This window comes from Pan troglodytes, chromosome 12 (assembly GCF_028858775.2).
Source record: "Pan troglodytes isolate AG18354 chromosome 12, NHGRI_mPanTro3-v2.0_pri, whole genome shotgun sequence".
In the NCBI taxonomy this organism is placed as follows: Eukaryota; Metazoa; Chordata; class Mammalia; order Primates; family Hominidae; genus Pan; species Pan troglodytes.
The window spans coordinates 44,797,230-44,824,751 of NC_072410.2; the positions used below are offsets into that span (position 1 = coordinate 44,797,230).

A 27,522-nucleotide genomic window follows, 5' to 3' on the forward strand; every position below is an offset into this window, starting at 1 on the left:
GAAAACAATAGCCAAAGCTCAATAATAAAATAATAATAATAAAAGTATTAAATAATTCAAATTAAATTCTGATTTGGCAATGGAGCTATGGAGTGGGAGAAAATGACAGAGAAAAAAATGGTATATTTTGTTTGGGGTTGTAATATAAATTGTTCATTCCTATTTATTTATTTAGAGACCCAGTCTTGCTCTGTTCGTCAGTTATGGAATATAGTGGAATGATCACAGCATGCTGTAATCTCGACCTTCTGGGCCCAATCCTCTCACCTCAGCCTCTGATTAGCTTGGACTACAGTTGTGCAATACCATGCCAGGCTAAATTTTTCTGAATTTTTTTAGAGATGGGGTCTCACTGTGTTGCCCAGGCTGGTCTCAAACTCTTAGGCTTCAGGGATCCCCTTTCCTTGGCCTCCCAAAGGTGGGATTATAGGCATGAGCCACCACACCTGACCCATTCCTAATCATTATAATATAAATTAAAATCAGTTTGGTAAAATTTTTAAACAATTATTAGTACAATGTGTCTACAAGTAGGACACAGAATATTTTTTCAATGCAAGAATGAAAATTTAATAAACCCAGCAAAAACAGAAGAAAACTCAATAAATAGAATGACAAGATTATTACCTAAAATAAGAACAAGGGATCACTATAGTTGTGAAGAGGGCTAAATGCCCTGTTAAAAGGTAACAAATTTCGGCATAGTGCTTAGATTCTGCTATATGCCATTTTCAAGATACTATTTTTCAAACAAAATGTTTTCTGTCTTTTTCCAGTGTGATAGGCAACCTTGAAATGGCCCCAGATAATCCCTGCCTCCAGGTATTCATGCTGTTGTCTAATTTCTTCCCCTTGCAGATGGGCTGGATTTGATGACTTTCTTCTATCAAATAGAATATGACAGAAGTGATGGTATGTCAATTTCACTTGAGGTTTTGTTTTGCTTTGAAATAAATATATTAATCTTCACTGGGTAGATCTGTGACATGACAATGCCAGTCATCTTTTATGTGGCAGTTTTTTTTTTTTATCACATCTCCATCTCCTTTTTACAGACTAACAAAATGATATTTGTGTCCAGAACCAGTTAAAGAGCTGTGGCAGTTCTAAGGTAATCTTTAGCATTCTTTGCTCGTTTTATCAGCTTCATTTGAACGGCTTATGTAACCCTCTTCTGCCACAGGCATATGAGTTAAGGGACGTTTAGGGTGGGTATGAGAAGGCTTTACTTTCCTAAAGACATAAAATAATCATAATCATAATAAATGAGTGATGTCCTTCCCTCCTGTTCTTTGATTTTAATGGTGGATGAGCAGAGCCACAACAGCCATGTTATAGATACCAGAGAAAAGCAATGACAGCTATGACATCATAGAGCAAGTTTGTCAAATTCAGCGACAGCTGTTTTCTAGACATCTCATCATACGAGAAAAAACAAACCTGATTTTATTATGACACTGAGAGTAAGATTCTATAACTTGTTGCCCCAAATATCCCTGATTTGTTACTCATGAGAAATATACATACTTAGTATTGACACATCAGAATCTCAAATATACTTTATAAAGAGCCACCAAAATAATGACACCTATAAGTAGTCTGGGAAGGCAGTCCACTGTCCTACCCGTATCATCCATTTGTCTACCTAAATAACTTGCTCTAAGTATATACTGTGTTTCGGTCCCAAGCGATATGATAGTAGTATTAGTTAGAAGTGATATTTCTGACTCATTTATCTTCAGAGATTTTATTCCTTAGAATCTTAGTATGTTCTAAATGCAGAATCTGAGGTTACAACCTCAGCCAGAATTCTGAAAATAGCCACCACAATCTATTTTAAAAAGCAGAAAGTTATTCTATAGGAACCTCATGTATCTGTGTTACAATTCTATTCTGTTCTAATATAAATTAATATTATAGTTGCAGAATATTTCATTATATTTGTAAAAAGAGTGAGTCTGAGAACCAAGGAAGCAACACATATGCCTGAGTCAAAAATTCTACTAATGTTTTCTTTTCCCTTTGGAGATGTTAAATGGGCTGATTAAATTAAGGATTTTCATGTTCATTAATCTTAAGTGGGTAGCTCATAGCCATTAAATATTTGTGCTTATTTATAAACCATTACAGACTCAGAATAAAGTGAACACCGGTAGTTTTGAAGAATTAAGTATCCAGGTATTCAGTTTAGAATGTTGATTGTTGAGGAGGTTGTTTTATTTGCTAAGTAAATTTGAATTAGATTCTATGTCACAACTGCCTGTTTGACTAGAACTGTATGATGTAACATGGTTTACTGTGAAGAAACCTAATTCAGACGAAGAAATATCTGAGTTTCTTTTTAGTTTCTGGCATTTTTTATATAAGTGATCTTTAGCAAAACATTTCTGAACATTCATTTTCTCATATGCAAAAATAGGTAATAAAATGGTTAACCTGTTGGAATGGAATGTCACTGTAATCATTAATGCTGGTGACCAAATGTATCTGATCTTTCCTTTTTGGAGCACATGGTATTATTGCACTTTTTCACTTCTATGGGTTGGGTGGAGCCAGGTGACTTGTGCCAGCCAATAAGTTGTGAGCCAAGAGCTGTTTCTTTGGGCAGGGGAATTTAATTGCTGTAACCAGATCAGCAAACGTTGTCTTTCCCTCTGTGCTAATGGCAAGGAATGTTATGTGTAGTAGCTATTCCATGTCCCAGAGAAAGGACAACACAGAGAACAATCCAAGCAACCCTCGATGGACATGTAGAACAAGCAATAAGTAAGCCTTCCTTTTTTAAGCCTCTGACCTTTTGGTAATTTTACTGCTTCACAACCTAAAATATCTTTGGTGACAATTCTTAAGATGACTAGAGCTAAAACAAAAAAAGAAAAGGAAACTATGCTAGTTCTGAACATTTGAGGGTGTCTAATAAGACTCACAGTTACTATTGGGAATAGTCATTGTCTTTGTCACTTGGTAATTTTAAAATTTTTCTGGTAACTGCATACCAGAATAAAATGACTAATTTTAATGACCAGTGAGGTAGTTTCCACCTATAGGTTGAAAAGTAAAGAGAATTTTAAAAGATGTGATTGAGGCCAGGGGTTGTGGCTGTCAACTGTAATCCCAGCACTTTGAGAGGCCTAAGCGAGAGGATCGCTTTAATCTCAGGAGTTTGAGACCAGCCTGGGCAACATAGTGAGACCTCCTCTCTACTAAAAATAAAAAAAAAAAATTAGCCAAGCATGATGGCAGGAGACTGTAGTCCCAGCTGCTTAGTAGAGGTTGAGGTAGGAGGATCGTTTGAGCCTAGGAGATACACGGTGCTGTTAGCTTGATCACACCGCTGCACTCCAGCCTGTGTGACAGAGTGAGAGACCCTGTCAAAAAAAAAAAAAGACATGATTGAATAAAATGACGGAAAAATTCTGCTGTATCTAATAGTGAAGACTGACAGGAGCTTCATTCTCTAAAGCTAGGTTTGATATCTAGAGCCTAGGGTAACTGACAAAGGTGGCAGTATTTTAAAGGAATTAGCTTCTATAGATTTCAGTTGTTTTTCACAGGAAACCAGTAAACCAGCTAATGTTTTCTTGAGATAATAGTAATAAATAATAATAGAAGTCTTCAAGCCAGAACATGAATAGCAATGATACTTTCACATTTTATGCTTCAATGGTTTCTATGGCATAAACTGAAAAAAAGTTTCTGTCTCTGGATTTACTATGGTACTTTCAAATGGCAACCACAGTTAAAATTATATATAATATGAAAATATATAATGCATATATGAAGTCTGTCTCTCTCCCCGCTCTTTCCCTCTCTCCCTCCCCACTCTATGTATAGAAAAACACTCTCACACACCCACACAAATATGTAATTTTATTGTTTCAAAATTGAGAAAATATTTCCTCTGCACCAGTAAGTCATTAGAAAGAATTATTGTATCTCAAAATTGTTTTGTTTTCTCAATAATATCTTCAAATCTCATAAAATTATTTAAAATGCATAATATATTATATTGCATCTTTTAATCTATGTCAAAAAGGACAATTAACACTATAAATTTATGATATAATATTATGTCTTACAAAATATAGCTACTATGATATGATTTCTTGATACCCAGTAAAAGAAAAAGCCTGCTCTATTAAATTTCCAAATGAAATAAAACAATGATTTGGATTTTTGCAATTCTCATATTTTCCTAATTTGAGTCTATGTCTAAACTACCAATTTTTCAGGAGTGAAGAAATTTTCCCATGATTTTTTCACTTCTTCCATATTACAAATCTAGCTCTGGTGTTATCAGTAAAATGAATTTTCATCCTGGGATTTAAAAAAGCTTAAAACCAGAACTGTCCTGTTTAAGATGTCTACCTGATCACTGTATTCTAGAATGATTATCACCCATACTGCTTTTCCCATTCCATCATAAATTTATATATAATACTAAAACAAATGCTTAGCTGTTATCTAGTTTCTCTAATTTACATTAATTATTTATAGTTTTTAATATGTAAAAAGAATAGTTTGGACAAATTGTTAGAAGTTTATTTTCCCATTCAGTATTACAATTATATTATTTTTTTACTGGCTTGTTGTAGACATCAAAATATATAAAATTTCTAAGTAGATATTATGAACATCTAAGCTACAGTCATGTTAGGAAATATATTAATTAGATTCTATGAACTCTGTGAGAAAAAATCCCTATGCCCCTAAAGTGACAGTGAAGGAAAAATAAAAATTCAGCTGATAAATTTTTATTTATAAAGCAAGAATGGTGTGAGATATTAATCCATGTGTTTCTATAAACCCTAATCTTCTTAATCTATTATACTGTTAAGTAATATCCTCTTATTAATAATGATACCATAAGATATAGGCATATTTAATTGTGTAAAAATAAAAAAATTGAAAGATAAAATAGGATTAATAATTCAACATTATTTTAATAAGGTTTTTATTGAGATAAAATTTACATAACATAAAAATTGCCATTTTACAGTGAAAAATGCCGCGTCATTTAGCACGATAGTGTTGTACAACCACCACCACTATCTAGTTCTCAAATATTTTTATTGCCCCCAAAAGAACCCCTATACTCATTAAGCAGTTACTCCCCATCCTCCCTCTTCTGAAACACTGGCAAACACCAATAGGCTGTCTTTATTAATCTATCTAATCTGGACATTTTATGTAAATGAAGTCATACAATATGTGACCTTTTATATCTGGCTGCTCTCATTTAGTGTAATATTTTTGAGGCTCATCTGCATTGTACCATGTGTAAGTACTTCACTTCTTTTTATGGATGAATATGGTCTCCTATACATACTATTTTTTGTTTGTTTATTTATCTGTTGATGAACATTTGCATTGTTTCTATCTTTTAGCTTCTGTGAATATTCTATGAGCATCCAGGTGTAAGCATTTATTTGAGTACCTGTTTCAATTAATTATATATATATATAATTACATATATATATAATTACATATACATATATGTAATTTCTGGTTAATACGATAATATTGTTTAAGGTTTTGAGAAATTGTCCAAATGTGTTCCACAGTAGCTGCACTGTTTTACATTCCCACAAGCAAAATAAGAGGGTTCCAATTTCCCTACACCCTTATCAACATTTGTTACTTTCTGTTTTGCTTTTTAAAGTATTATTATAGCCATCCTAGGAGGTTTGAAGTGATATTATTTGTATTTGATTTTTGTCTCCCTAGTCCTAGTTACTAACATTGTTGAGCATATTTCCATGTGCTTGTTAGACACTGTATATCTTTGGAGAAATGTCTAATCAAGTCGTTTGCCTATTTTTTAATTAGTAGTTTGTAGTTGCAATATGAGTTCTTTAGACATTCTGCATATTAGATCCTTGTGAGATCTGTAATTTACAAGTATTTTCTTTCGTTCTGTAGGCTTTCCTTTTCTTGATAATATTTTTAGATGCCCAAAGGTTTTTCATTTTGATGAAATGTAACTTTTTTTTTTGTATCACTGCCTGTATTTTTGTTTTTATATCTAAGAATTAACTTCCAAGTCCAAATCCATGAAGATTTACACCTATCTCTTCTTCTAAGACTTATATGGTTTTAGGTCTTACATTTAGGTCATTGATCCATTTTGAGTTAACTTTTTAAAATGGTGCAGGTGGGGATTCAATTTCATTTCTTTACATGTAAATATCGGTGTGTCCCAGCAATAATTGTTGGAGAGACTTAATTTTCTTATTGATAACCTTGGCATCCCTGTCAAAAATCAATTGACCATCTAGATGTGAGGATTTATTTCTGGACTCTCAAGTCTATTCTACTGGTTTATCATAATGCTAGTACCACACTGTTTTGATTACTATACATTTGTAGGAAAATTTGAAATCAAGAAGTGTGTCATTCAACAATGTTCTTTTTCAAGATTGACTTGGTGATTTGGGGAAACTTACAAATCTATATAAATTTAATAATTGTTTCTTCCTTTCTGTAAAAAAACAAAAAAGCCCATTCATTTTGACAGGGATTGCATTGAAACTATAGACAGCTTTGAATAATACTGCAATCTGAATAGTAGGTCATGTGATCCATGAACACAGTGTGTCTTTCCCATTCTTCAGTCCTTCCTTAATTTCCTTTAGCAATGTTTTATAATTTTTAGTGTACAAATTTTGCACCTCGTTTGTTAAATTTACACCTAGCTATTTTATTCTTTTGAATGTTCTTTTAAAATGGAATTCTTTTCTTTTTTTGTTTTGTTTAACTTTAAGTTACAGGATACATGTGCAGAATGTGCAGGTTTTTTACATAGGTATATGTGTGCCATGGTGATTTGCTGCAAATATCAACCCATCACCTTGGTTTTAGCCCCACATGCATTAACTATTTGTCCTGATGCTCCCCCTCCCCTCACTACCCTCCCTCCTTAACAGGCCCTGGTGTGTGGTGTTCCTCTCCTCATGTCCATGTGTTCTCATTGTTCAACTCCCACTTATGAATGAAAACATGCAGTGTTTGGTTTTCTCTTCCTGTGTGATTTTGCTGAGGATGATGGCTTCCAGCATCATCCATGTCCCTGAAAAGGACATGATCTCATCCCTTTTTGTGGCTGCATAGTATTCCATGGTGTATATGTAGCACATTTTCTTTATCTGTTCTATCATTGATGGACATTTGGGTTGGTTCCATGTCTTTGCTATTGTGTATAGTGCTGCAATAAACATACAAGTGTATGTATCTTTATAATAGAATGAGGTATGTTCTTTTGGGTATATACTCAGTAATGGGATTGCTAAGTCTAATGATATTTTTGGTTCTGGATCCCTGAGGAATCACAACACTGTCTTCCACAATGGTTGAACTAATTTACATTCCCACCAACTATGTAAAAGCATTCCTAGTTCTCCACAGCCTCACCAGCATCTGTTGTTTCTTGACTTTTTAATAATCGCCATTCAGACTGGCATGAGATTCTTGTGGTTTTGGTTTGCATTCCTCTAATGATCATTGATGTGAGTTTTTTTCATAAGTTTGTTGCCTGCATAAATGTCTTCTATTGAGAAGCATCTGTTCATATCCTTTGCTCACTTTTTGATGAGTTTGTTTGTTTTTTTCTTGTAAATTTGTTTAAGTTCCTTGTAAATTCTGGATATTAGACCTTTGTCAGATGGGTAGATTGGAAAAATTTTCTCCCATTCTGTAGGTTGCCCGTTTGCTCTGATGATAGTTTCTTTTGCTGTGCAGAAGCTCTTTAGTTTAATTAGATCCTATTTGTCAATTTTTGCTTTCATTGCAATTGCTTTTGGTGATTTTGTCATAAGATCTTTGCCCATGCCTATGTCCTGAATGGTATTGCCTAGGTTTTCTTCTAGGGTTTTTATGATTTTGGGTTAATTTTTGTATAATGGGTAAGGAAGGGGTCCAGTTTCAGTTTTCTGCATATTGCTAGCCAGTTTTCCCAACACCATTTATTAAATAAGGAATCCTTTCCTCATTGCTTGCTTTTGTCAGGTTTGTTGAAGATTAGATGGTTGTAGATGTGTGGTCTTATTTCTGAGATATCTACTGGGTTCCATTGGTCTATGTATCTTTTTTGGTACCAGTACCATGCTGCTTTGGTTACTATAGCCATGCAGTATAGTTTGAAATTCGATAGCATGAAGCCTCCAGCTTTCTTCTTTTTGCTTTGGATTGTCTTAGTTATACAGGCTCTTTTTTGGTTCCATATGAATTTTAAAGTAATTTTTTCTAGTTTTGTGAAGAATGTCAATGGTAGTTTAATGGGAATAGCATTGAATCTATAAATTACTTTGGGCAGTATGGCCATAGTATTGGAAGTTCTGGCCAGGGCAATCAGACAACAGAAAGAAAAAAGGGTATTCAAATAGCAAGAGAGGAAGTCAAATTGTCTCTGTTTGCAGACGACATAATCCTATATTTAGAAAATCGCATTGTCTCAGCCCAAAAACTCCTTACACTGATAAGCAACTTCAGCAAAGTCTCAGGATACAAAATCAATGTGTGAAAATCACAAGCATTCCTATATACCAACAATAGACAAGCAGAAAGCCAAATCATAAATGAACTCCCATTCACAATTGCTACAAACAGAATAAAATACCTAGGAATACAGCTAACAAGGGGTATGAAGGACCTCTTCCAAGAGAACTACAAATGACTGCTCAAGGAAATAAGAGAGGACATGAACAAATGGAAAAACATTCCATCCTCTTGAATAGGAAGAATCAATATTATTATTTTTTTGCATCATGCAATTTTGTATAGAAACACAAGTAATTTTAATGTGTTAATCTTATGTCCTAAAACTTTGCTGAATGTGATCTTTAGCTATAATAGTTTGTATGTGTATATGTGTGAATTCTTTTGGAATATTTGTATATAAGATCATGTCATCTATGGATATATATAGTTTTAGTTCTTCCTTTACATTTTTGATGTGTTTTATTTATTTTTCTTGCCTAATTGTTCTGGCTAAAATGTCAGGTACAATGTAATGTCAGCGGTGAATTCAGGCCTCCTTTTTTATCTAAAGGGGAATTTTCTTTTTTGTTTTTCACCATTGAGTTTGTTATTAGCTGTGACTTTTTTAACCAATGCCTTTCGTCATGCTGAAAAAGTTCTTTTCTATTACGTATATTCTTCTGAATTTTTTTATCATGAAAGGATGTTGGATTTTTACCAAATGCTTTTACTGTGTGGGTTGGGTGATCATGGTTTTGTTTTTGTTTCTGTTTTCTTTTGTTCTGTTAATGTGGTGCATTGGATACACTGATTTTCTCATATTGTGTTCTTAGAATAAATGCTCCTGGTGTAGAATCTTTTCCATATAATATTGGATTTAGTTTACTAATATTTTGTTAAGGATTGTCTAATCTAGATGCATAAGAAATAGTGGTATATAGTTTCTTTTCTTGTGATGTTTTTATATGGTTAGTATAAGGGTTATTTTGGCCTCATAGAATAAGATTTTTAAAAAATGGTCCCTCTTCATTTTGGAAGATTTGAGAAGGATTGGTGTTAATTAATTTTTATTTTATTTATTTATTTATTTATTTATTTATTTATTTTGAGACGGAGTCTTGCTCTGTCGCCCAGGCTGGAGTGCAGTGGTGCGATCTCGGCTCACTGCAAGCTCCACCTCCTGGGTTCACACCATTCTCCTGCTTCAGCCTCCCGAGTAGCTGGGACTACAGGCACCTGCCACCACGCCCAGCTAACTTTTTGTATTTTTAGTAGAGACGGGGTTTCACCGTGTTAGCCAGGATGGTCTCAATCTCCTGACCTCGTGATCTGCCTGCCTCGGCCTCCCAAAGTGCTGGGATTACAGGTGTGAGCCACCACGCCCAGCTGAATTTTTAAATGTTTGGTGGAATTTACCAGTGAAACCATGTGGCCCTGGGCTTTTCTCTATTGGGAGGTTTGTAAATATTACTTAATAATTACTAATATTATTAATTTATAGTCACAAATTATTTACACATTATTTCACAAATATTTAATTAATATGTAATTTCTTATGTAACTGGTTAGATTTCCTGTTATTCATTGGCTCAGTTTTGTTATTTGGGGGATTTCTAAGGGGTTTCTATATCACTGATGTTATCTAACTTACTGGCATACAATTGTTCATAGTGTCCTCTTATAATCTTTTTTCAAATTTTTGTAAAGTCAGTAGTAATATCCTAGTTACTTCTCTGACTTTAGTTATTGCATGTTCTCTCTTTGTTTCTTTGTCAGACTAAAGTTCTGTATTATTGATCTTTTAAGTAAACAGCTTTTGTTTCATTGATTCTATTGTTTTTCTATTTTTTATTTCACTTATCTCCACTTTAATCTTCTTTTTTCCCTTTTTCCTTCCTTCTGTTATATTTGAATTTAATTTGCTTTTCTTTTTCTAGTTCCTTGATGTGTTAAGTTCTTAATTTGAGGTTTTTTGATTTAAATGGAGATAATTATAACTGTAATTTTTTTCTCTGAACATTGCTTTTGCTAAATTCTAGAAGTTTTTGCATGCTGTGTTTTTGTTTTCATTTGTCTCAGAATAATTTCTAATTTTCCTGTGATTCTTTGATTTATTGATTGTTTAAAGATGTATTTTTTAATTTTCATAAATCTATGTATTTTCTAGCTTACCTTGTGTTACTTATTTCTAGCTTCATTTCATTCTAATCAGAGAAAATAGTTTGTACACTTTCATTATTTTTAAATAAGGAATGTATTTAGAATTATCTTGTTGTGTAATACAGTGGTCCCCAACCCCCACTCTGTAGACAGGTATGGGTCCATGGCCTGTTAGAAACTGGGCCACACAGCAGGAGGTGAGCAGTAAGCAAGAGAGCATTACTGCCTCCACTACCCCTCCTGTCAGATCAGCAGCAGCATTAGATTTTTATAGGAGTGTGACACTGATTGTGAAGAGCGCAGATGAGGGATCTAGGTTGTGCATTCCTTATGAGACTCTAGCGAATGCCTGATGATCTGAGGCTGAAAACTTTCATCCCAAAACCTCCCCACTCGCCAAGTCTGGAAAAATTGTCTTCCATGAAACTGGTCCCTGCAGAATTTTCTACAAGCATTCGAGAATAATATGTATTATTCTGTCTTTGGCTTGAATATTCTGTATATGTGTGTTAGATCTAGTTGGTCATCTAGTTAGGTCTAGATAATCAGGATCATCTCAATAGATACAGAAAAAACATATGTCAAAATTAAAAACCCTTCATGATTAAAAGCACTCAGCAAACTGGGACTTGAATGAAACTACCTAAACACAAGAAGACCATAAAAGAAAAAACACAGCTAGCATCAAACTAAATGGCTAAAGACTGAAAGCTTTTCCTTTTATGATCAGGAACAAGTGAAGGATGCCTGCTTTTGCCACTTCTTTTCAACATAATATTGGAAGTTTTAGTCACAGCAATAAGGAAGGAAAAGAAATAAACAAGAAAACTATCACTGTTCACAGATAATATGTTCTTGTACGCAGAAAATGCTAAAGATCCTATATAAAAAAAAACTAGAACTAATAAGTTGATTCATAAAAGTTCAGGGTACAAAATCAACACACAAAAATTCATTGTGTTTCTATTCGCTAACAATTAACAATTCAAAAAAGAACTTAAGAAAATAATTCAATTTATAATTGCATCAAAATAAATGAAATAGAGATTATGTTAACAAGAGATATAAAAGATTTGTACACTGAAAATGACAAAACATTGCTGAAAAAAATTAAAGACATTAATAAATACAAAGGCATTCTGTGTTCATGGTTGAAAAACTTAATATTGTTTAGATGTCAATACTGCCCAGAGTGATCTATAGATTCAGTGCAAGCACTATCAAAAACCAATGAAGTTTTTGCAGAAATAGAAAAGCCCATCCTAAAATTAATATGAGATCTCAAGGGGTTTCACATAACCAAAACAATTTAGACAAAAAATAACAAAGTCAGAGTTTTCACATTACCTAATTTCAATATGTACTGCAAAGCTACAATTATCAAAATGGTGTGATACTTATATAAAAACAGACATATAGACCATGAAATCGAAAAGAGATCCCAGAAATAGACTCCTGCGTAGGTGGTCAAATTATTTTCAACAAGGATGCCAAAACCACTCAATGGGGAAAGATCAGTCTTTTAAATCAATAGTGAAATAAAAATCAAATACTTACATGCAAAGGAATAAAGTTGGACCCTTATCTAAAACTGTATACACACATTAGCTTAACTTCTGCACAGCAAAAGAAACTATCAAAAGAGTGAACAGACAACCTATAGAATGAAAGAAAATATTTACAAAATGTGCATCTGGCAAAGTCTAATATCCAGAATCTATAAGGAACTTTAACAATTGAACAAGCAATAAACAAATAGTCACATTAAAAATTATCAAAAGACATGAACAGATACTTCTTAATACAACACATACAAGCAGCCAAAAACATGAAAAATGCTCAATATCACTAATCATCAGAGAAATGCAAATCAAAACAACAATGAGATAGCATCTCATACTAGTCAGAATGGTTATTATTAAAAAATCAAAAAACAACAGATGTTGGCAAGGCTGTGGAAAAATACTTATACACTGTTGCTGGAAAGTAAACTAGTTTGGCTACTGTGGAAAGCAGTTTGGAGATTTCTAAAAGAACTTAACACAGATTGGGCACAGTGGCTCATGCCTGTAATCCCAGCACTTTGGGAAGCTGAGGTGGGTGGATCTCGAGCCAAAGGAGTTCGAGACCAGCCTGGGCAACGTGGTGAAACCTCATCTCTACAAGAAATACGAAAATTAACCAGACATGGTGGCACGCACCTATATCCCCAGTTACTCAGAGCCTGAGATGGGAGGATTGATTGAGCCTGGGAGGCTGAGGCTGCAGTGAGCCATGATCACTCCACTGCACTCCAGCCTGGATGACAGAGAGAGAACCTGTCTCAAAAAAAAAAAAAAAAAAAAATTAGAACTACCATTTGACCCAGCAATTCCATTACTAGGTATATAGCCAAAAGAAAATAAATCATTTTACCAAAAGACATGCACACATATGTTGATTGCAGCACTATTCACAATAGAGAAGACATAGAATCAACAAGGTGCCCATAAATGGTGGATTGGATAAAGATAATGTGGTACATATATACTATGGGACACTACATAGCCATAAAAAGAATAAAATTATGTCCTTCGGAAAAACCTGTATGGAGCTGGAGGCCATTATTTTAATTGTTTTGTGTTGCCATCAACAGTGACTATATAAAATGATGAACTGAATTGATAAATGTGTTCTGACTGCTCCATGGAACAGCCCTATTCCCATTGTGTTAGTCCATTTTCATACTGCTATAAAGAACTGCCTGAGACTGGGTAATTTATGAGAGAAAGAAGTTTAATTGACTCTCATTCCAGCATGTCTGGGGGCACACCTCAGGAAGCTTAATCATGGCAGAAGGCAAAGGGGAAGCAAGACACCTTCTTCACAAGGCAGCAGAAAGGAGAAATGCTGAGCAAAGAGGGGAAGAGCCCCTTATAAAACCATCAGATTTTATGAGAACTCACTCACTATCATGAAAACAGCATGGAGAAAACATCCCCACTATTCAATTACCTCCAGCTGGTCTGTCTCTTGACATGTGGAGATTATGGGGATTATAGGGATTGTAATTCAAGATGAGATTTGGGTGGGGACACAAAGCTTAATCATATCATCCATCCTCATCTCTCTCCTCAGAATTCCATATTCCCTAAGACACAAGAATATTGAAATTATGGCAATTAATAACCCTACAGTGACCTCTAAGTGTTCAAATGGAAGAAAGAATCTCATTTATCTGACTTTAAACCTAAAGCTAGAAATAATTAAGCTTAGTGAAGAAGGCATGGCTAAAGTTGAGATAGGCTGCAAGGGAAGCCTCTTGCACCAAACAGTTACCGAGCTTGTAAATGCACAGTAAGAGTCCTTAAAGGAATTCAAAACAGCTACTTCAGAGAACACATGAATGATAAGAAAGTCAAACAAACTTATTGCTGATTTGGAGCAAGTTTTTGTGGGGCTGTATAGAGCCCCAACAGTCCCTCAAGCCAAAGCCTAATCCAGAGCAAGCCCCTAATTCTCTTCAACTCTATAAAGGCTGAGACAGGTAAAGAAGCTATAGAAGAAATGATTGAAGCCAGAAGAGGTTGGTTCATGAGGTTTAAGAAAAGAAGCTGTCTCCATAATATAAAAGTGCAAGGTAAAGCAACAAGTGCTGATGTAGAAGCAGTAGCAAGTTATCCAGAAGATCTAGCCAAGATAACTGATGAAGATGGCTATACTAAACAACAAATTTTCAATGTAGATGAAGTAGCCTTATATTGGAAGAAGATTCCATCTAAGACTTTCATAGCTTTAGAGAAAATGTCAATGTTTGACTTCAAAGCTTCAAATGTCAAGCTGACTCTAGTTAGGGACTAATGCAGCTGGTGACTTTAAGTTGAAGCAATTGTTCATTTACTATTTCAAAAATGTTAGGGCCCTTAATAATTGGTCTAAATTCCCTCTGTCTATGCTTTATCAATAAAGCAACAATGTTTCAATGAATGACAATGAATTCAATTTTTCAATAAATTCAACAATGTTTCCTTAATGACAGCACATCTGTTTACAACATGGTTTACTGAATATTTCAGGCCCACCGTTAAGATCCACTGCTCAAAATAAAAAAAATTCCTTTCAAAATATTTCTGCTAATTGACAATGCTCTTGGTCACCCAAGACCTCTGACAGAGATTTACAAGGAGATTAATTTGTTTTCATGTCTTCTAATATAACATCAACTTGGTAGCCCATGGATCAAGAAGTAATTTTGCCTTTCAAGTCTTGTTAGTTAAGAAATATATTTTATTCCTCCGATGATCTGAGCAAAGTAAATTGAAAACCTTCTGGAAAGAATTCACCATTCTATATGACATTAAGAACATTTGTGTTTCATGGGAGGAGGTCAAAATATCAACATTAACAGGGATTTCAAAGAAGTTGATTCTCATGAAGGACTTTGAGGAATTCAAGACTTCAGGGGAGGAAGTAACTAAAGTTGAGGCAGAAATAGTAAAAGAACAAGAATTAAAAGTGGAGCCTGGAGATGTGATGGAATTGCTGCAATCACATAATAAAACTTCCAAAAATGGGGAGTTGTTTCTAATGGATGAGCAAAGAAAATGGTTTTTGAGATGAAATCTAATCCTGCTAAAGAAGCTGTACAAATTGTTTAAATGACAACACAGATTAGTACATAAAGTTGATAAAGCAGCAGTAGACTTTAAAAAGATTAATTTTGAGAAAAGATCTACTGTGGATAAAATGCTGTCAAGTAGCATCACATGCTACAGGGATGTCTTTCATGAAAGAAAGAGTCAATCAATGAAGCAAACTTCACTGTTGTCTTTTTTAAGAAATTGGCACAGCTTCCCCAACCTTCAGCAACCACCACCCTGGTCAATCAATAGCCATCAACATTGAAGCAAGAACCTCCACCAGCAAAAAGATTATGACTTGCTGAAGGCTTAGTAGATCATTAGCATTATTTTAGCATTAAAGTATTTTAAAATTAAGATATATACATTGTTTCTTAGACACAGTGCTATTGCACAATTAATAAACTACAGTATATTGTAAATACAACCTTTATATGTCTGGGAAATGAAAAAAATGTGTCGTTTATTTTATTGCAATAGTTTAGAACCAAACCTACAATGTACCTGTGGCATTCCTGTAATTATAAAGAGATTAAGTTTTAAGAAGATACATTAATCTTGAAAGTGTATGCATCTAACAACAGAGAGTCACAACCAATGAGATAAAAAAATGATAAGCCTGGGAGGAGAGAAATTCCGTATCATAGTTGCTGACTTCAGTATCCCTTCGTCAGTAATTAATAGTTCAAGTTGGTAGGAAATTAGTAAAGGTATAGATTATCTAAACAGCGCTATCACTCTAATTAGTGAATTCAATTTATAGAATAATCCTTTCAACAACAGTGACGATACAGTCTTCTTTACCTCTTATAGAACTTCCACCAAGATAAAGCATATTCTGAAAGCTGGTTGCCAGAGAAACCAATCAGCGATAAAAGAATTGGGACTTTCAACTTCACCTTCTCTACCTCTGGGGAGGAAAGAAAGGGCAGATATTGAGCTCAATCTCTAGTGGCTACTGGTTTAATCAATAATGCTTACATACTGAAGCTTCCTTAAAAACCCTAAATGAAGGAGTTCAGAAAACCCCAGGTTCACCACAATGGTGAAGACATTCATGTGCCTAGAGAGTAGCCCACCCTAACTCAGTGGGGCAGAAACTCCTGTGGTCAGAACCCTTCTGTGTCTTGCTTATGTACCCTTCTTCTGACTGTCTATTTGTATCCTTTATAGTGAACTAATAAATGTAACTTTAAGTGCTTATTTGGGTTCTGGGAGTTGTTCTAGCAAATCATCAAACCTGGAGAGAGGATTGTGGAAATCCAATTTATAGCTGGTTAGTCAAAAATATGAGTGGCTTAGACTTTCTATTGGTATCTGAAATGAGGGCACTCTTGTGGGACTGAGCCCTTGACCTGTGGGGTCTGATGTAAGTCCAGGTAGTTAGTGTCAGAATTGAATTGAATTGTAGGACACCCAGTTGGTGCCTGAAAAGTTGGAGAATAGGTTGGTGTGGGGGAAATGGCCTTAGAATCATTCTGAATAGAAATAGATCATAGTATCTATTCTCTACAATTTTTGACAAAATAACAAAGGCATTCAGTAAAGAAAGAATAGGCTTTTCAATAAATGTTACTAGAAAAATTAAGTTCATGTACAAAAAAGGAATGTAGACGGACTTTACAATTTTACAAAAATTGAAATGCATTGCAGACCTAAATATAAAATGTTTAAAAATTTAAAAATGTTTAGACAAAAACATAGGATAAAACTCCATGTGACATTGGGCTTGGTAATGAGTTTGTAGACACAGCATCAAAAGCATGACATAAGAAATTTAAAAATTGATAAATTAGGCTTTGCTGAAATTAAAAACTTCTACTCAGTGAAAGACAGTTAAGAGAATAAGAAGAGAAGCCATAGACTAGAAGAAAGCATTTGCAAAAAAGCATATCTCATAAGGAACTTAGATCCAAAATATAAAACAGCTTTTATGCTTAACAATAAGAAAACAACCCCTAAATTGGCAAATGATCTGAACAGATGCCTCAGCAAACAAGATATACAGATGGCCAATAAGCATAGAAAAAGATATTCAACATCATTTATCATTAGGGAATTGTTCATTAAAACAACAAAACGCATTGCAACTAATTAGAATGACTAAAATCCAAAAATAAAGCAAAATAAAACCAAAGCCCAATAAAGAACAGCTATTCCACTTGCTGATGAGGATGACAGACAACAGGAATTCTCATTCTTTGACGGTGGGAATGCAAACTGTACAGCTACAAAATGGTGCAGCTACTTTGGAAGACAGTTTGGCAGTTTCTTACAAAGCTAAACATAAATATAGCATACAATCCAGCAATCCTGTTTCTAGATATCCACTGACTAATTTCAAAACTTATGTTCACACACCACACACACAAAAAGTGTCCTGCAAATGTTTATAGTAGCTTTATTTATAATTTTCCAAAATGGAAACAACCGAGACATTCTGTAATGGATGATTGGATCAACTGTGGTATATCAATAAAACAAAATAATATTCATTAATAAAAAGAAATGCACTATCAAGCCACAAAAAACATAATTATATGTAAATGCATACTACTAAGTGTAAAAGCCAGTCTGAAAAGGCTACATTCTATATGATTCCAGTTATATTACGTTCTGGAAAATGTAAAAGAAGAGAAATGTTTTAAGTAAAGCCCAGTAGATAATTTTTAATGCAGTGAAACTATTCTATTTGTTGATGTAATGAAGACTACATGGCAATATGCATTTATAAAGCACATAGAAATTTACAGCACAAAGAGTGAACATTAATGCATATAAAAATTTTAAAAAGCATTTAGAATAGCAAGAGATCCCAGAAGGTAATGCAGAATGTGACAAAACTATGTTATAAATGCATGAAACCCCACTGAATGGGGTGGGTGTAAAGAATGCTGACCTAAGTAATTTTGGAAACAAGTGCATTCCTTAAGACTAAAGTCAAAGAAACTGTAAAAGTACTGTGTTCCAACTGATGAAATATCAGCTATGAGGATAGGGTTTAAGAATTCTGATTCAACTGTATGCATATTCTGAAACTAAAAAATTCAGTAAATGGATGACAGATGGCAGGAGCCTGATTTCTCACTGTTGCAGTGGAAAGTTACAGATGAGCAAAATGAATTTGCTAGAAAAGTACATGTGGTAATAGACTAGAATTGGAGATATCGATATGAACTCATTTTTATACTATTATAGATGTTGATGACATATAGAAATATTTATATGTATATATATATGGATTGGTAAACACACATATATTTCCTTCTTTGTCAGCTGAGTGGGCCTAGAAGAAATGACACCCAGAGCAATGAGTGTACACCTAACACTAACATCTCGGTTTCTAATACCATCCTCCAACAAAAAGAACCAGACTTGTAAGAAAATGGCTGAGTTTGGCTGGACACAGTTGCTCACATCTGTAATCCCAGCACTTTGGGAGGCCGAGGGGGACCGATCACCTGAGGTCGGGAGTTTGAGACCAGCCCGACCAACATGGAGAAACCCTGTCTCTACTAAAAATAGAAAATTAGCCAGGCATTGTGGTGCATGTCTGTAATCCCCGCTACTTGGGAGGCTGAGGCAGGAGAATCACTTGAACTCCGGAGGCAGAGGTTGCAGTGAGCAAAGATCACACCATTGCACTCCAGCCTGGGCAACAAGACTGAAACTCCATCTCAAAAAAGAGAAAAAAAAGAAAAGAAAATGACTGAGTTTAAGATCAGAATATAGACAAGATAAGCCTAGTGCATCTTTTAGTGTAAACACATGCACACAAAATGATGAGGTTATATAAAGTGACACAGAAGCCCACAGAAAGAGCTGCCAATGGCCAAAGATAGAACAATTTGAGCAACAAAATAATAAAGTATTAAATATTTTATTTTACAAAGTTCATAGAAATTTACTGTACAAAAAGTGAACATTAACACAGGCCAAATTTTAAAAAAACATTTTGAATATCAGGAGATCGCAGGATGTCACGCAAAATGTGACGGTATAAAATTAGTTATCTGTGAATCACTATGGTTATAGATAAAAGCAATGAAAGTCAAAGAAAGTGTGATAGCCAAACGAAACCTAGGAGCAAGATTTGGACTACTTTAAAATGTAACATTGACGTACAAATGCATTTATTAGTGTCATTGTTACATTTTGCTGTGTTTATTCAAACACCAGTCTAGATTCTGGGCTGCAATCTTTGAGGGTAGTACCGCGTAGATAAAATAATCAATGTAAGCAAAGAGAAAGCCAGGAAAATAAAGCATGCTAGATAAGATGTTGGAGAAAGAATTATGCATTATTCCTGCCTATGTTACGAACATTTAGAAGGCATAGTTTTGATATCCAGCTATCCTTCATATACACCATCATTCTAGATAATAAAAATATATTATGTAGTTTTAATCCCAAAGAGAAATATTTTTCCCTTTCCTCACCTTCATTGAGTTAGCTCAGTAGGCTATACCGTTCCAATTAAATCACAAGTAGATTTATGGTCAAGTTGTCTGGTACATGATTTTTTTTTTCATAATATGTTTTCTACAGGGTATCTTTTATCATACCATGATTTATTTGTGAAAAGAACCAAAGAAATTCCCCTCTGCCTCTTACATCAACCTGTCCCTTTGTCTGAGCAGTCAATGAGTTATTAGCCCAGGAGTAATATATTATTTACTTTTCCCTTCATATGGGTATGTATTATATTTGTGTGTATGCATGTGTTGTGTGTGTGCACTCGACATTATTACTAGGTAATTGTTTATTAGACAACATAGCATACTCTATACCTTAATGCAAAAATGTGGGATTTCATGATGTTGTCCCTCAAGGAAATTTAAGGATTTATTAGTAGAAGCACCTCATTGAATACATAATTATTTGTCTTGACCCTACAGAATTGCCTTCTGTGGCATTTTTAAGGAAATGCTAGTCAGAAATGTCTTAAAAGGCATTACATAGCATTGTTTAAAACCCCCACTTCTCTTCACTTGCAAAAGAAAATTTCTTTTCAGTCATATTCTTCCATTGCCTAATAAAATTCTTCATCTGATGAAGTCAATGAGGATAGAATTTAGATAGCTTTGTATCTTTTGTTTCAGGGCAAAACGTGAGATATAACACCAAGGTACTTACTTAGAGAGGCGGAGAGACTGCTTTCTCTGCTCTCTTTCCCAAGAGGCCACTCACTATTGATAATCGAGATTATTCTTCCATTTTAATTTGGTAAATTTTTAATGAATTTCAAGATTTTTCTGTAGCAGATAATACTCCTAGGTGAATATGTGATTTGTGAATTGGGCCCAGGTATATACTGAGTAGATCAATACTAAGTTCTTTAAATACTATTATTTTTTTTCTTTCTGCTCTGGCATCATAAAGCCAGTTGTCACAGCATCTTCTAATAATCATCTAGAAGAAAGTGAAGATTTTTACCACTGGTTTTACCTTATATTTGACTATCTGGTCTCCTGAATCTCAAATGATCCCCAATCACATTGACAGTTTGAGAATAATTTAATCATTGCTAGTACTAACCTCCAGTAACTGAAGATGTTAGTAAACCTACATACAATTTTTTTAAAAAAGAAAAAAAAAATGCTTCTTTTGCTTTCTGGTCTTATCAATGGAAGCAGTAGGAATTAACTTCATGTTGGTCTTACCTATCTTTTGGTTGAATTGCTTTTCTTTAATGATGCTTAGCGGAGCTCCTCTCTATTTTTGGTCACAATCTAGAATGTTTGCATATTCCATTGGACACAATGCAGTGAACTATTTATATTAGCATCCTGGCCTCTGATTATGCCTCAAACATTTTGCCCAGTATTTTCATTACTTCATATCCATTGATGTATTTTTTATGTACTCCAGTGTGAAAGATATTTAAAATCTGGAGTAAATGCTGATGAACGTTTATGAATGCATCATTGTTTTCACACTATATTCCACATAGCTAGACATCAACAGTAGAGGAATAAATTAATTGTGGTGTATTCATACAATAGAGATTATTCACTAATTAAGATATGTGTGTCACCTTAGACCTCACAGAGAGTATGAATCTCACAGATGTAATACTGAGCAAAAACAACAGACATAAAAGAGTATATATTGGGTGCAAGCATGTGCATAATGTGCACAGGCAGAATTTATCTGCTCTAATTAAAAAAAAAAAGTTAATTTGGAGATGAAAATTCCTGGAAGAGGACAGAAGAGGCTTCTTTGGTACTGTCAATTTCTGTTATTTGGTCTGAGTGGCTGTTGTATATGTTTTTACTTTGTAAAACTTTTTGGAACTGTAATATATCAGTTTAATTTTTTTATGTATGCTGTGCTTAAAACAATTTAAGTAAAATAAAATGTAGGAAAATAGAGGACTGTAATTGTTGGAATAATCCCCAGATCAGTGCCAGTGTATGTGTTATCATGTGCCAGTGTTGTATTTGATTGTGAGATGGGCATGATGTTAGACTAGAGATTTCTGGTCAGGCGCGGTGGCTCACGGCTGTAATCCCAGCACTTTGAGAGGCCAAGGAGGGCAGATCACGAGGTCAGGAGTTTGAGATCGTCCTGGCCAACATGGTGAAATCCCGTCTCTACTAAAAGTACAAAAATTAGCTGGGCATGGTGGCGCGTGCCTGTAATCCCAGCTACTCGGGAGGCTGAGGGAGGAGAACCACTTGAACCAGGTTGGTGCCAGAGCAAGACTCTGTCTCAAAAAAAAAAAAAAAAAAAAATAGAGATTTCTGTAACCCTCTCTAGAATAGGTCCCACTGTGAGAAAGCTGGAGCTAATTATTTTTTCAAAGTCTGAAGTATGCATGTTTTATTTCAGTCTCATCATCTTTATACTTCCTGAAGATTTAACCTAGAATTTTCCATTAAACAAATTTTGTTCAAGAATTTAGGTGGTTCATCGACCTTGGTTTTTCTTATTCTCCTCTCCAGGCATGCTAACCTTCTTTCTATTTTTACACCTACTGTTTCTTTTGCCTGGATGCCTATCCAGAGGGAGATGTGAGACTCCATTAAACAACTAGCTCTCAGGTGCACTAATGGAGCCAGAACTCACTTTCTACCATGGAAAGCACACAGAGCCATTCATGAGGGACCCGGCCCCATGACCCAAGTACTTGCTACCAGGCCCCATCCCCAACATCAGGAATCACATTTCAACATGAGATTTGAAGGGGACAAATACCCAAACCATGTCAATAACTGGAATATTCTGTTTATCATTCTTCTACATGTTTCACTCACTAGAGGCAGGGATCCCCACACCCCTGCACCCCTTTTTTTTCATTGCTATTTCCATAACTTCACAAAGTGCCTGGCAAAAGGTAGATTCTCAAGAAACATTTGCAGAAATAATGACTAAAATATGTCAAGAAGTATTTTTTTTCCACTATGAACACCTTGGTTTCTTTTTAGGTGTATAGACAAATGTAAAATTAATGAAGAGACAATTATTGTCTATACTGACATGAGATGCAAATCTGTTTTTATTCCTTGTTGTGTAGAAATTATAAATTGATAGATGAAAATAAAGTAAGTTCACAACACCTTTGAATATATTTCTCCTGATAAAATTAAAACCGTTTATAGCAAATGTTATCTCAGAATCTGGTATTTAAATGGATTATTTATGCAAATATAAAACAGAGATAAGAGGAAAATTTCAGGAAAATAATGCACTTTATTATGTCATAGCATCAAAATAAGATTTATATTCCTGATTGCGATTAAAGAAATATTGTATTCACCACACACGTAGGCATATGATCAAATCTTCACAGCCTTTTGTTGTTGTTTTTTCTTTCTAGTCCTCTGCCACATGATATATTTTCTTCTTAAGTAGGCATAGTAATGGCATTACTGATGAAGTAAGTAAATGAAGTAAGATTGCCTTTCTCTAAAGAATTCCCAGTTGTGAAAAGGCTGTGAAAAGAAACGGTGGCTCATATATTCAAAGCATTAATAAATCTGAAATGAGGAAATAGATAAAATGAGAAATAATAAACATATAATCAGAATAAAAATAATGATAAATGAGAATGTAAATGGACTACCTACTGACAATTAGTTAACTTCTATTTGTTAAATGTGGAAAGCAATAAGATTATTATTTTTAGTATACTACCTGGAATTGAAAGCACAGAGCTATTTCCTTTGTTCTCTCTCTCACTAACCCATCAGGTGTTTTGTTGTGGTACAGACATGGTTCAAAAATGTTTTACCCCCCTTAACCATTGTATTTTAACAATTTTTTTTGCCCACTCACCTTCAGAAGACTTTAGGAGTTATGGAGGCAGTAGACAGTAAGTGGATACCATCACATACTGTGAAGGTGTATATATTTTCTTGAAATGTTACTATTTTGCTGTTCTCTAGTGTTGCTGTTTCTGTTTCTGTTAATCTGTTTCTGTATGAGAATCTGAAAATAGTTAAATCAGTAAAAGTATAATGTGACATATTTTCTCATATTTATTATACTTTAAATATACAAGGTAACTCAGAAAAAATGAGAAATTAATGTTTCAAGGAATTTTTCAGCTCTGAACTGGATGCCTCCACTGTGGTGCAATAGTGGTACGATCTCCGCTCACTGCAACCTCTGCTTCCCAGGCTCAAGCCATCCTGTCACCTCAGCCTCCCCAATAGCTGGGACTATAGACACGCACCACCACACCCAGCTAATTTATTTTTATTTTTATTGAAAGAATAGGGTTTCCCATGTTTCCAGACTGGTCTCAAACTCGTGAACTCAAGCGATCCACTCGCCTCGGCCTCCCAAAGTGCTGGGATTACATGTGTGGGCCACTGTGCCCAACCATATTTTTTATTTCTCCTTACATTTCTAAAACTACTCACGTATCACTAACCTTAAGATATTCAACTATTTTATATCAGGTGTTTTCTTCATGATCAATCTTGTCCATCAGCATATAGCCTATAGTCAGGTTTGTATAAATAGTCTTTGTACAAACTCATACCTCTTTCCATGCTGTCCCTAAGCATAACAGCTTAGTCCTACCATGACTTATTCCTGACCCTGTTTTTTTTTTTTAACAGCCTGTCATTTGCTTTCAAATGTATATTAATGAGCCTTAATTACTTACCAGACATTAAGTAACTGGGGATAACATTTGATTTTTCTCTAAGCTTCCAAATGTAAAATCAAATATAGTGATAAAATCATAGTAGCTTGAGATCAAATCTTAATGAGAGTTTTATAAAGTAGATATTTAAATACTTACTTTAAAGCCATTTTCTCCTATATTAATTCACTAAAGTATTACAGAAAAGCATTCTTAGCAACAATAACAATCTGCATACTACTAGTGAAGGACAACAAACAACATTTAATATACAAAAAATGTCTATAAAAAAGTCATTTCAAAGTAAATACATTAAACATAAGACATTTCATACTATTTAATAAGTATTTTTTAATTTTATAATTTAATCTCTCTAAAGCATTGCAACAAAAATCAACACACTTCTATTATTTTGCCATGACAATTATTTTTGTTCATTGCAACTGTAAAATTCAGTAGAAGCTTATCAACACTTACCTCCTTCTTTTAGAAAAATGCACTTCTGTGAGTCTTCAGTGTAATTATTGTGCTTCATAAAAACTGTGTTATTATGTTGGCTTAGGATAATATGCTTTTTACATCAAAATAACTTATAGTTATTCTCTCCTCTGTTGGTAATTATAACCCGAGTCCACTGTGGTAATAAACTTGGGCTGAATACTTGATGGGCCACTTTATTTTATTCTAACTACCCTTTTTCTATTATGACTATTTATTATGTCATCATAAATGTGATGCACGGCAACAGTAAAGTGCAAAGACACCAACACATCTAACTCGTTTCCTGAGGTATGCTCTTTTTTCCTTAGGCAAAGGCTTCAAGTTTTATTTATTTGCAATATCAGAAAGTATTCAAAAGCCATATTATCCCAGGTGTTTTCATCATGAAAAGGAGCTTTTTGAACATATATTATTGAACAGAACCAACATTCCCCATAAGAAATGGCCTTGTTGCCTATAGTCGGGCAACTTCACACCTAACTTCACTGCAAAAAAACAAAGAAAAAGCATTTGAATTGAACACAAGAAAATATTTTAGTAGGTGGAAATATGCTTAGTTGTGTCCATTATTGAGATTGCTAAAAGATGAGAATTAGTCTGACATACATTCTTTTCAATATTGATCAAAGGAAAGATGAAATCTACCCATTAAGTTTTTATAGTATATATTTTATATGTCCTCTTCTTTCCATAACAAGAATGTTTTGTTTTTTGCTTTTTTTGTATTATTTTTATGACTATAGAAAATTTACAAATTTGTTTGCAGAGATAAAACATTTCCTGAAATTTAATGTACACAAAAGGTATTATGTGACCTGTTATAAAAGGCTTATGATAATCTCATTGCCATGACCTCCAGTCATAATTTTACAAAAAAAAACTAATAAAATGCTATTTAACTGGATTGTGTTGGTATGTACATTTTATGAGCCCATGTGTGACAGCGTAGTAAAGAAATATTACATCTAGTGGTATTGTTCTCCAGACATTTTCACCTATTATGATCCAGCCTAATTTGTCCTGTCCTAAATATTTCCAGATGTTTACATTATTTTGCCTCTTTTGCCCAGATTAAATTCACTTTTCCATCCCACATCTCATTTTTATTTTTTGCACATAAATGTTTGCTATGCTTTCCAAATAGGTCCTATATTATCTGCAGCCTTCTAATTTTAGGAGTTATAGCATTACTCAACTTAGAAATACCAAAAAACAGAAAAAAGCCCCCCCTCCCCCAATTTCATTCATGTAAATTCTTCCAGATGGATCCATGATCCATCCTGTGGCCTTCATTTTTAAAAAGTATGTTGGGCTTTACTTTAATATTCTTAGTGTTAAACCACTTTTTTCCTAAGCTGAGCCTTCTATTCTGAGACACTGAAATTGTAATTAATATTCCTAATAATTCAATTCCTGCATCTCTGAAGACACACTCTTTAGCCCTATATCTAACTCTAAGTGTTGAGGTTGTGAAAGTCATAAATCTGTGTCAAATGTTTAGGTTTGTAGTATTTATTAAAAATTATTTTATTGCATAAATAATTCACATATATGATCTTTAATTTTGGGGATTTTTATGCCACTAATAAATGCTCATTTAGGATAACAAAATAAAGTAAGAATTTTTAAAAGCAAATTTATCAAAAATCTATCCTATAGAGATAATCATAATTATTATAAAATATAGTTTTAAAAATGCAAATATGCTCATGGGTATGCATCTTACACGTGATAGGTAAACCCATATAAGAAATCTTAAATAATATTTACATGTTGAATCATATTATCTACCTCTTTTTGCCGATAGACCTATAACTAGACTCATGTCCCAACACAGCCAAAGAATACATTACAAAAGAAGGTGAGGTAAACACCAAAAGAATTGCATAAATTTTCAAATTTATGTCAACTTAATTAGCAAAATATGTTTGGAAATGCATATTAAGGATGTGGAATTTAGCAGGAAGGAGTAAGAAATGAGATCGGTTTAGATTTAGTGATGTGGGCCCATTAAATAGACATTTTAGATTCAGTGTTTTACATGGAGGGTTATTTTCATTAGATATTTAATTCTGTGTTGATAGTGTTTTCATCACCATTTTATCATCTTCTAATTTATAGAATTTCTGATAAAAATAACTGTTATTCCTAAAGTTTCATTTTTAAAGGAAATGAATTTTTTTTTCTTTTAGCTGTTTTAAAATGTTTGTCCTTGACTTTAGTTTTTAATACTTTTATTTATTGTACCCTATGGGCTATGTGTGGTGGGGCAGGGAGGTCATCCCACTTGGGGTTTGCATGGCTCCTTGAATTTTTGTGCATAGGATTTGTATTAATTTGATAAACTCTCTTCTACTATCTATTCAAATATTGCTTGTGAAACTATTCTAAATCTGTTTAGTATTTTAATCACCTGTATATTAGAACTGTATATTTTTCCATAATCATTTTATACTATTATCTGTATTTTTTAACTTTTTCTGCTTTCCTGTTTCACTCAATGTTTTCTACTGATCTAGAAAATATTCTGGTGTCTTCTTCTGGTTGGGCTCCTATAATTTAGTAATATAGACTGGGTAGCTTAAACAACAAAAGTTTATTTCTCACAGTTCTGAAGACTAGGAAGCCCTAGAGTCTGAGTGCTAGCTATTTAATAACTGGTAATAGTCT

At 34.0% G+C, this 27,522-nt stretch overlaps 1 protein-coding gene and 1 long non-coding RNA gene across 10 annotated transcripts in view; one reads left to right on the forward strand and one right to left on the reverse strand.

Annotated features, from left to right (window-relative positions):
• Positions 1–27,522, forward strand: part of LOC134807808 (breast carcinoma-amplified sequence 4-like) — a 145,141-nt gene that overhangs the window by 14,196 nt on the left and 103,423 nt on the right. For all 9 annotated transcript variants that reach the window (XR_010149087.1, XM_063788996.1, XM_063788999.1 and 6 more), the window contains 2 exons: positions 859–912; positions 1,056–1,111. The gene's annotated coding sequence lies outside the window, so the exon portion shown is untranslated. The remainder of the gene's footprint in view (positions 1–858; positions 913–1,055; positions 1,112–27,522) is intronic.
• Positions 22,930–25,036, reverse strand: LOC104005045 (uncharacterized). Its single transcript, XR_678185.4, has 3 exons — positions 24,829–25,036; positions 23,535–23,687; positions 22,930–23,236 (listed from the first exon to the last, which is right to left on the reverse strand). It is a non-coding gene; the product is annotated as an uncharacterized LOC104005045 (long non-coding RNA).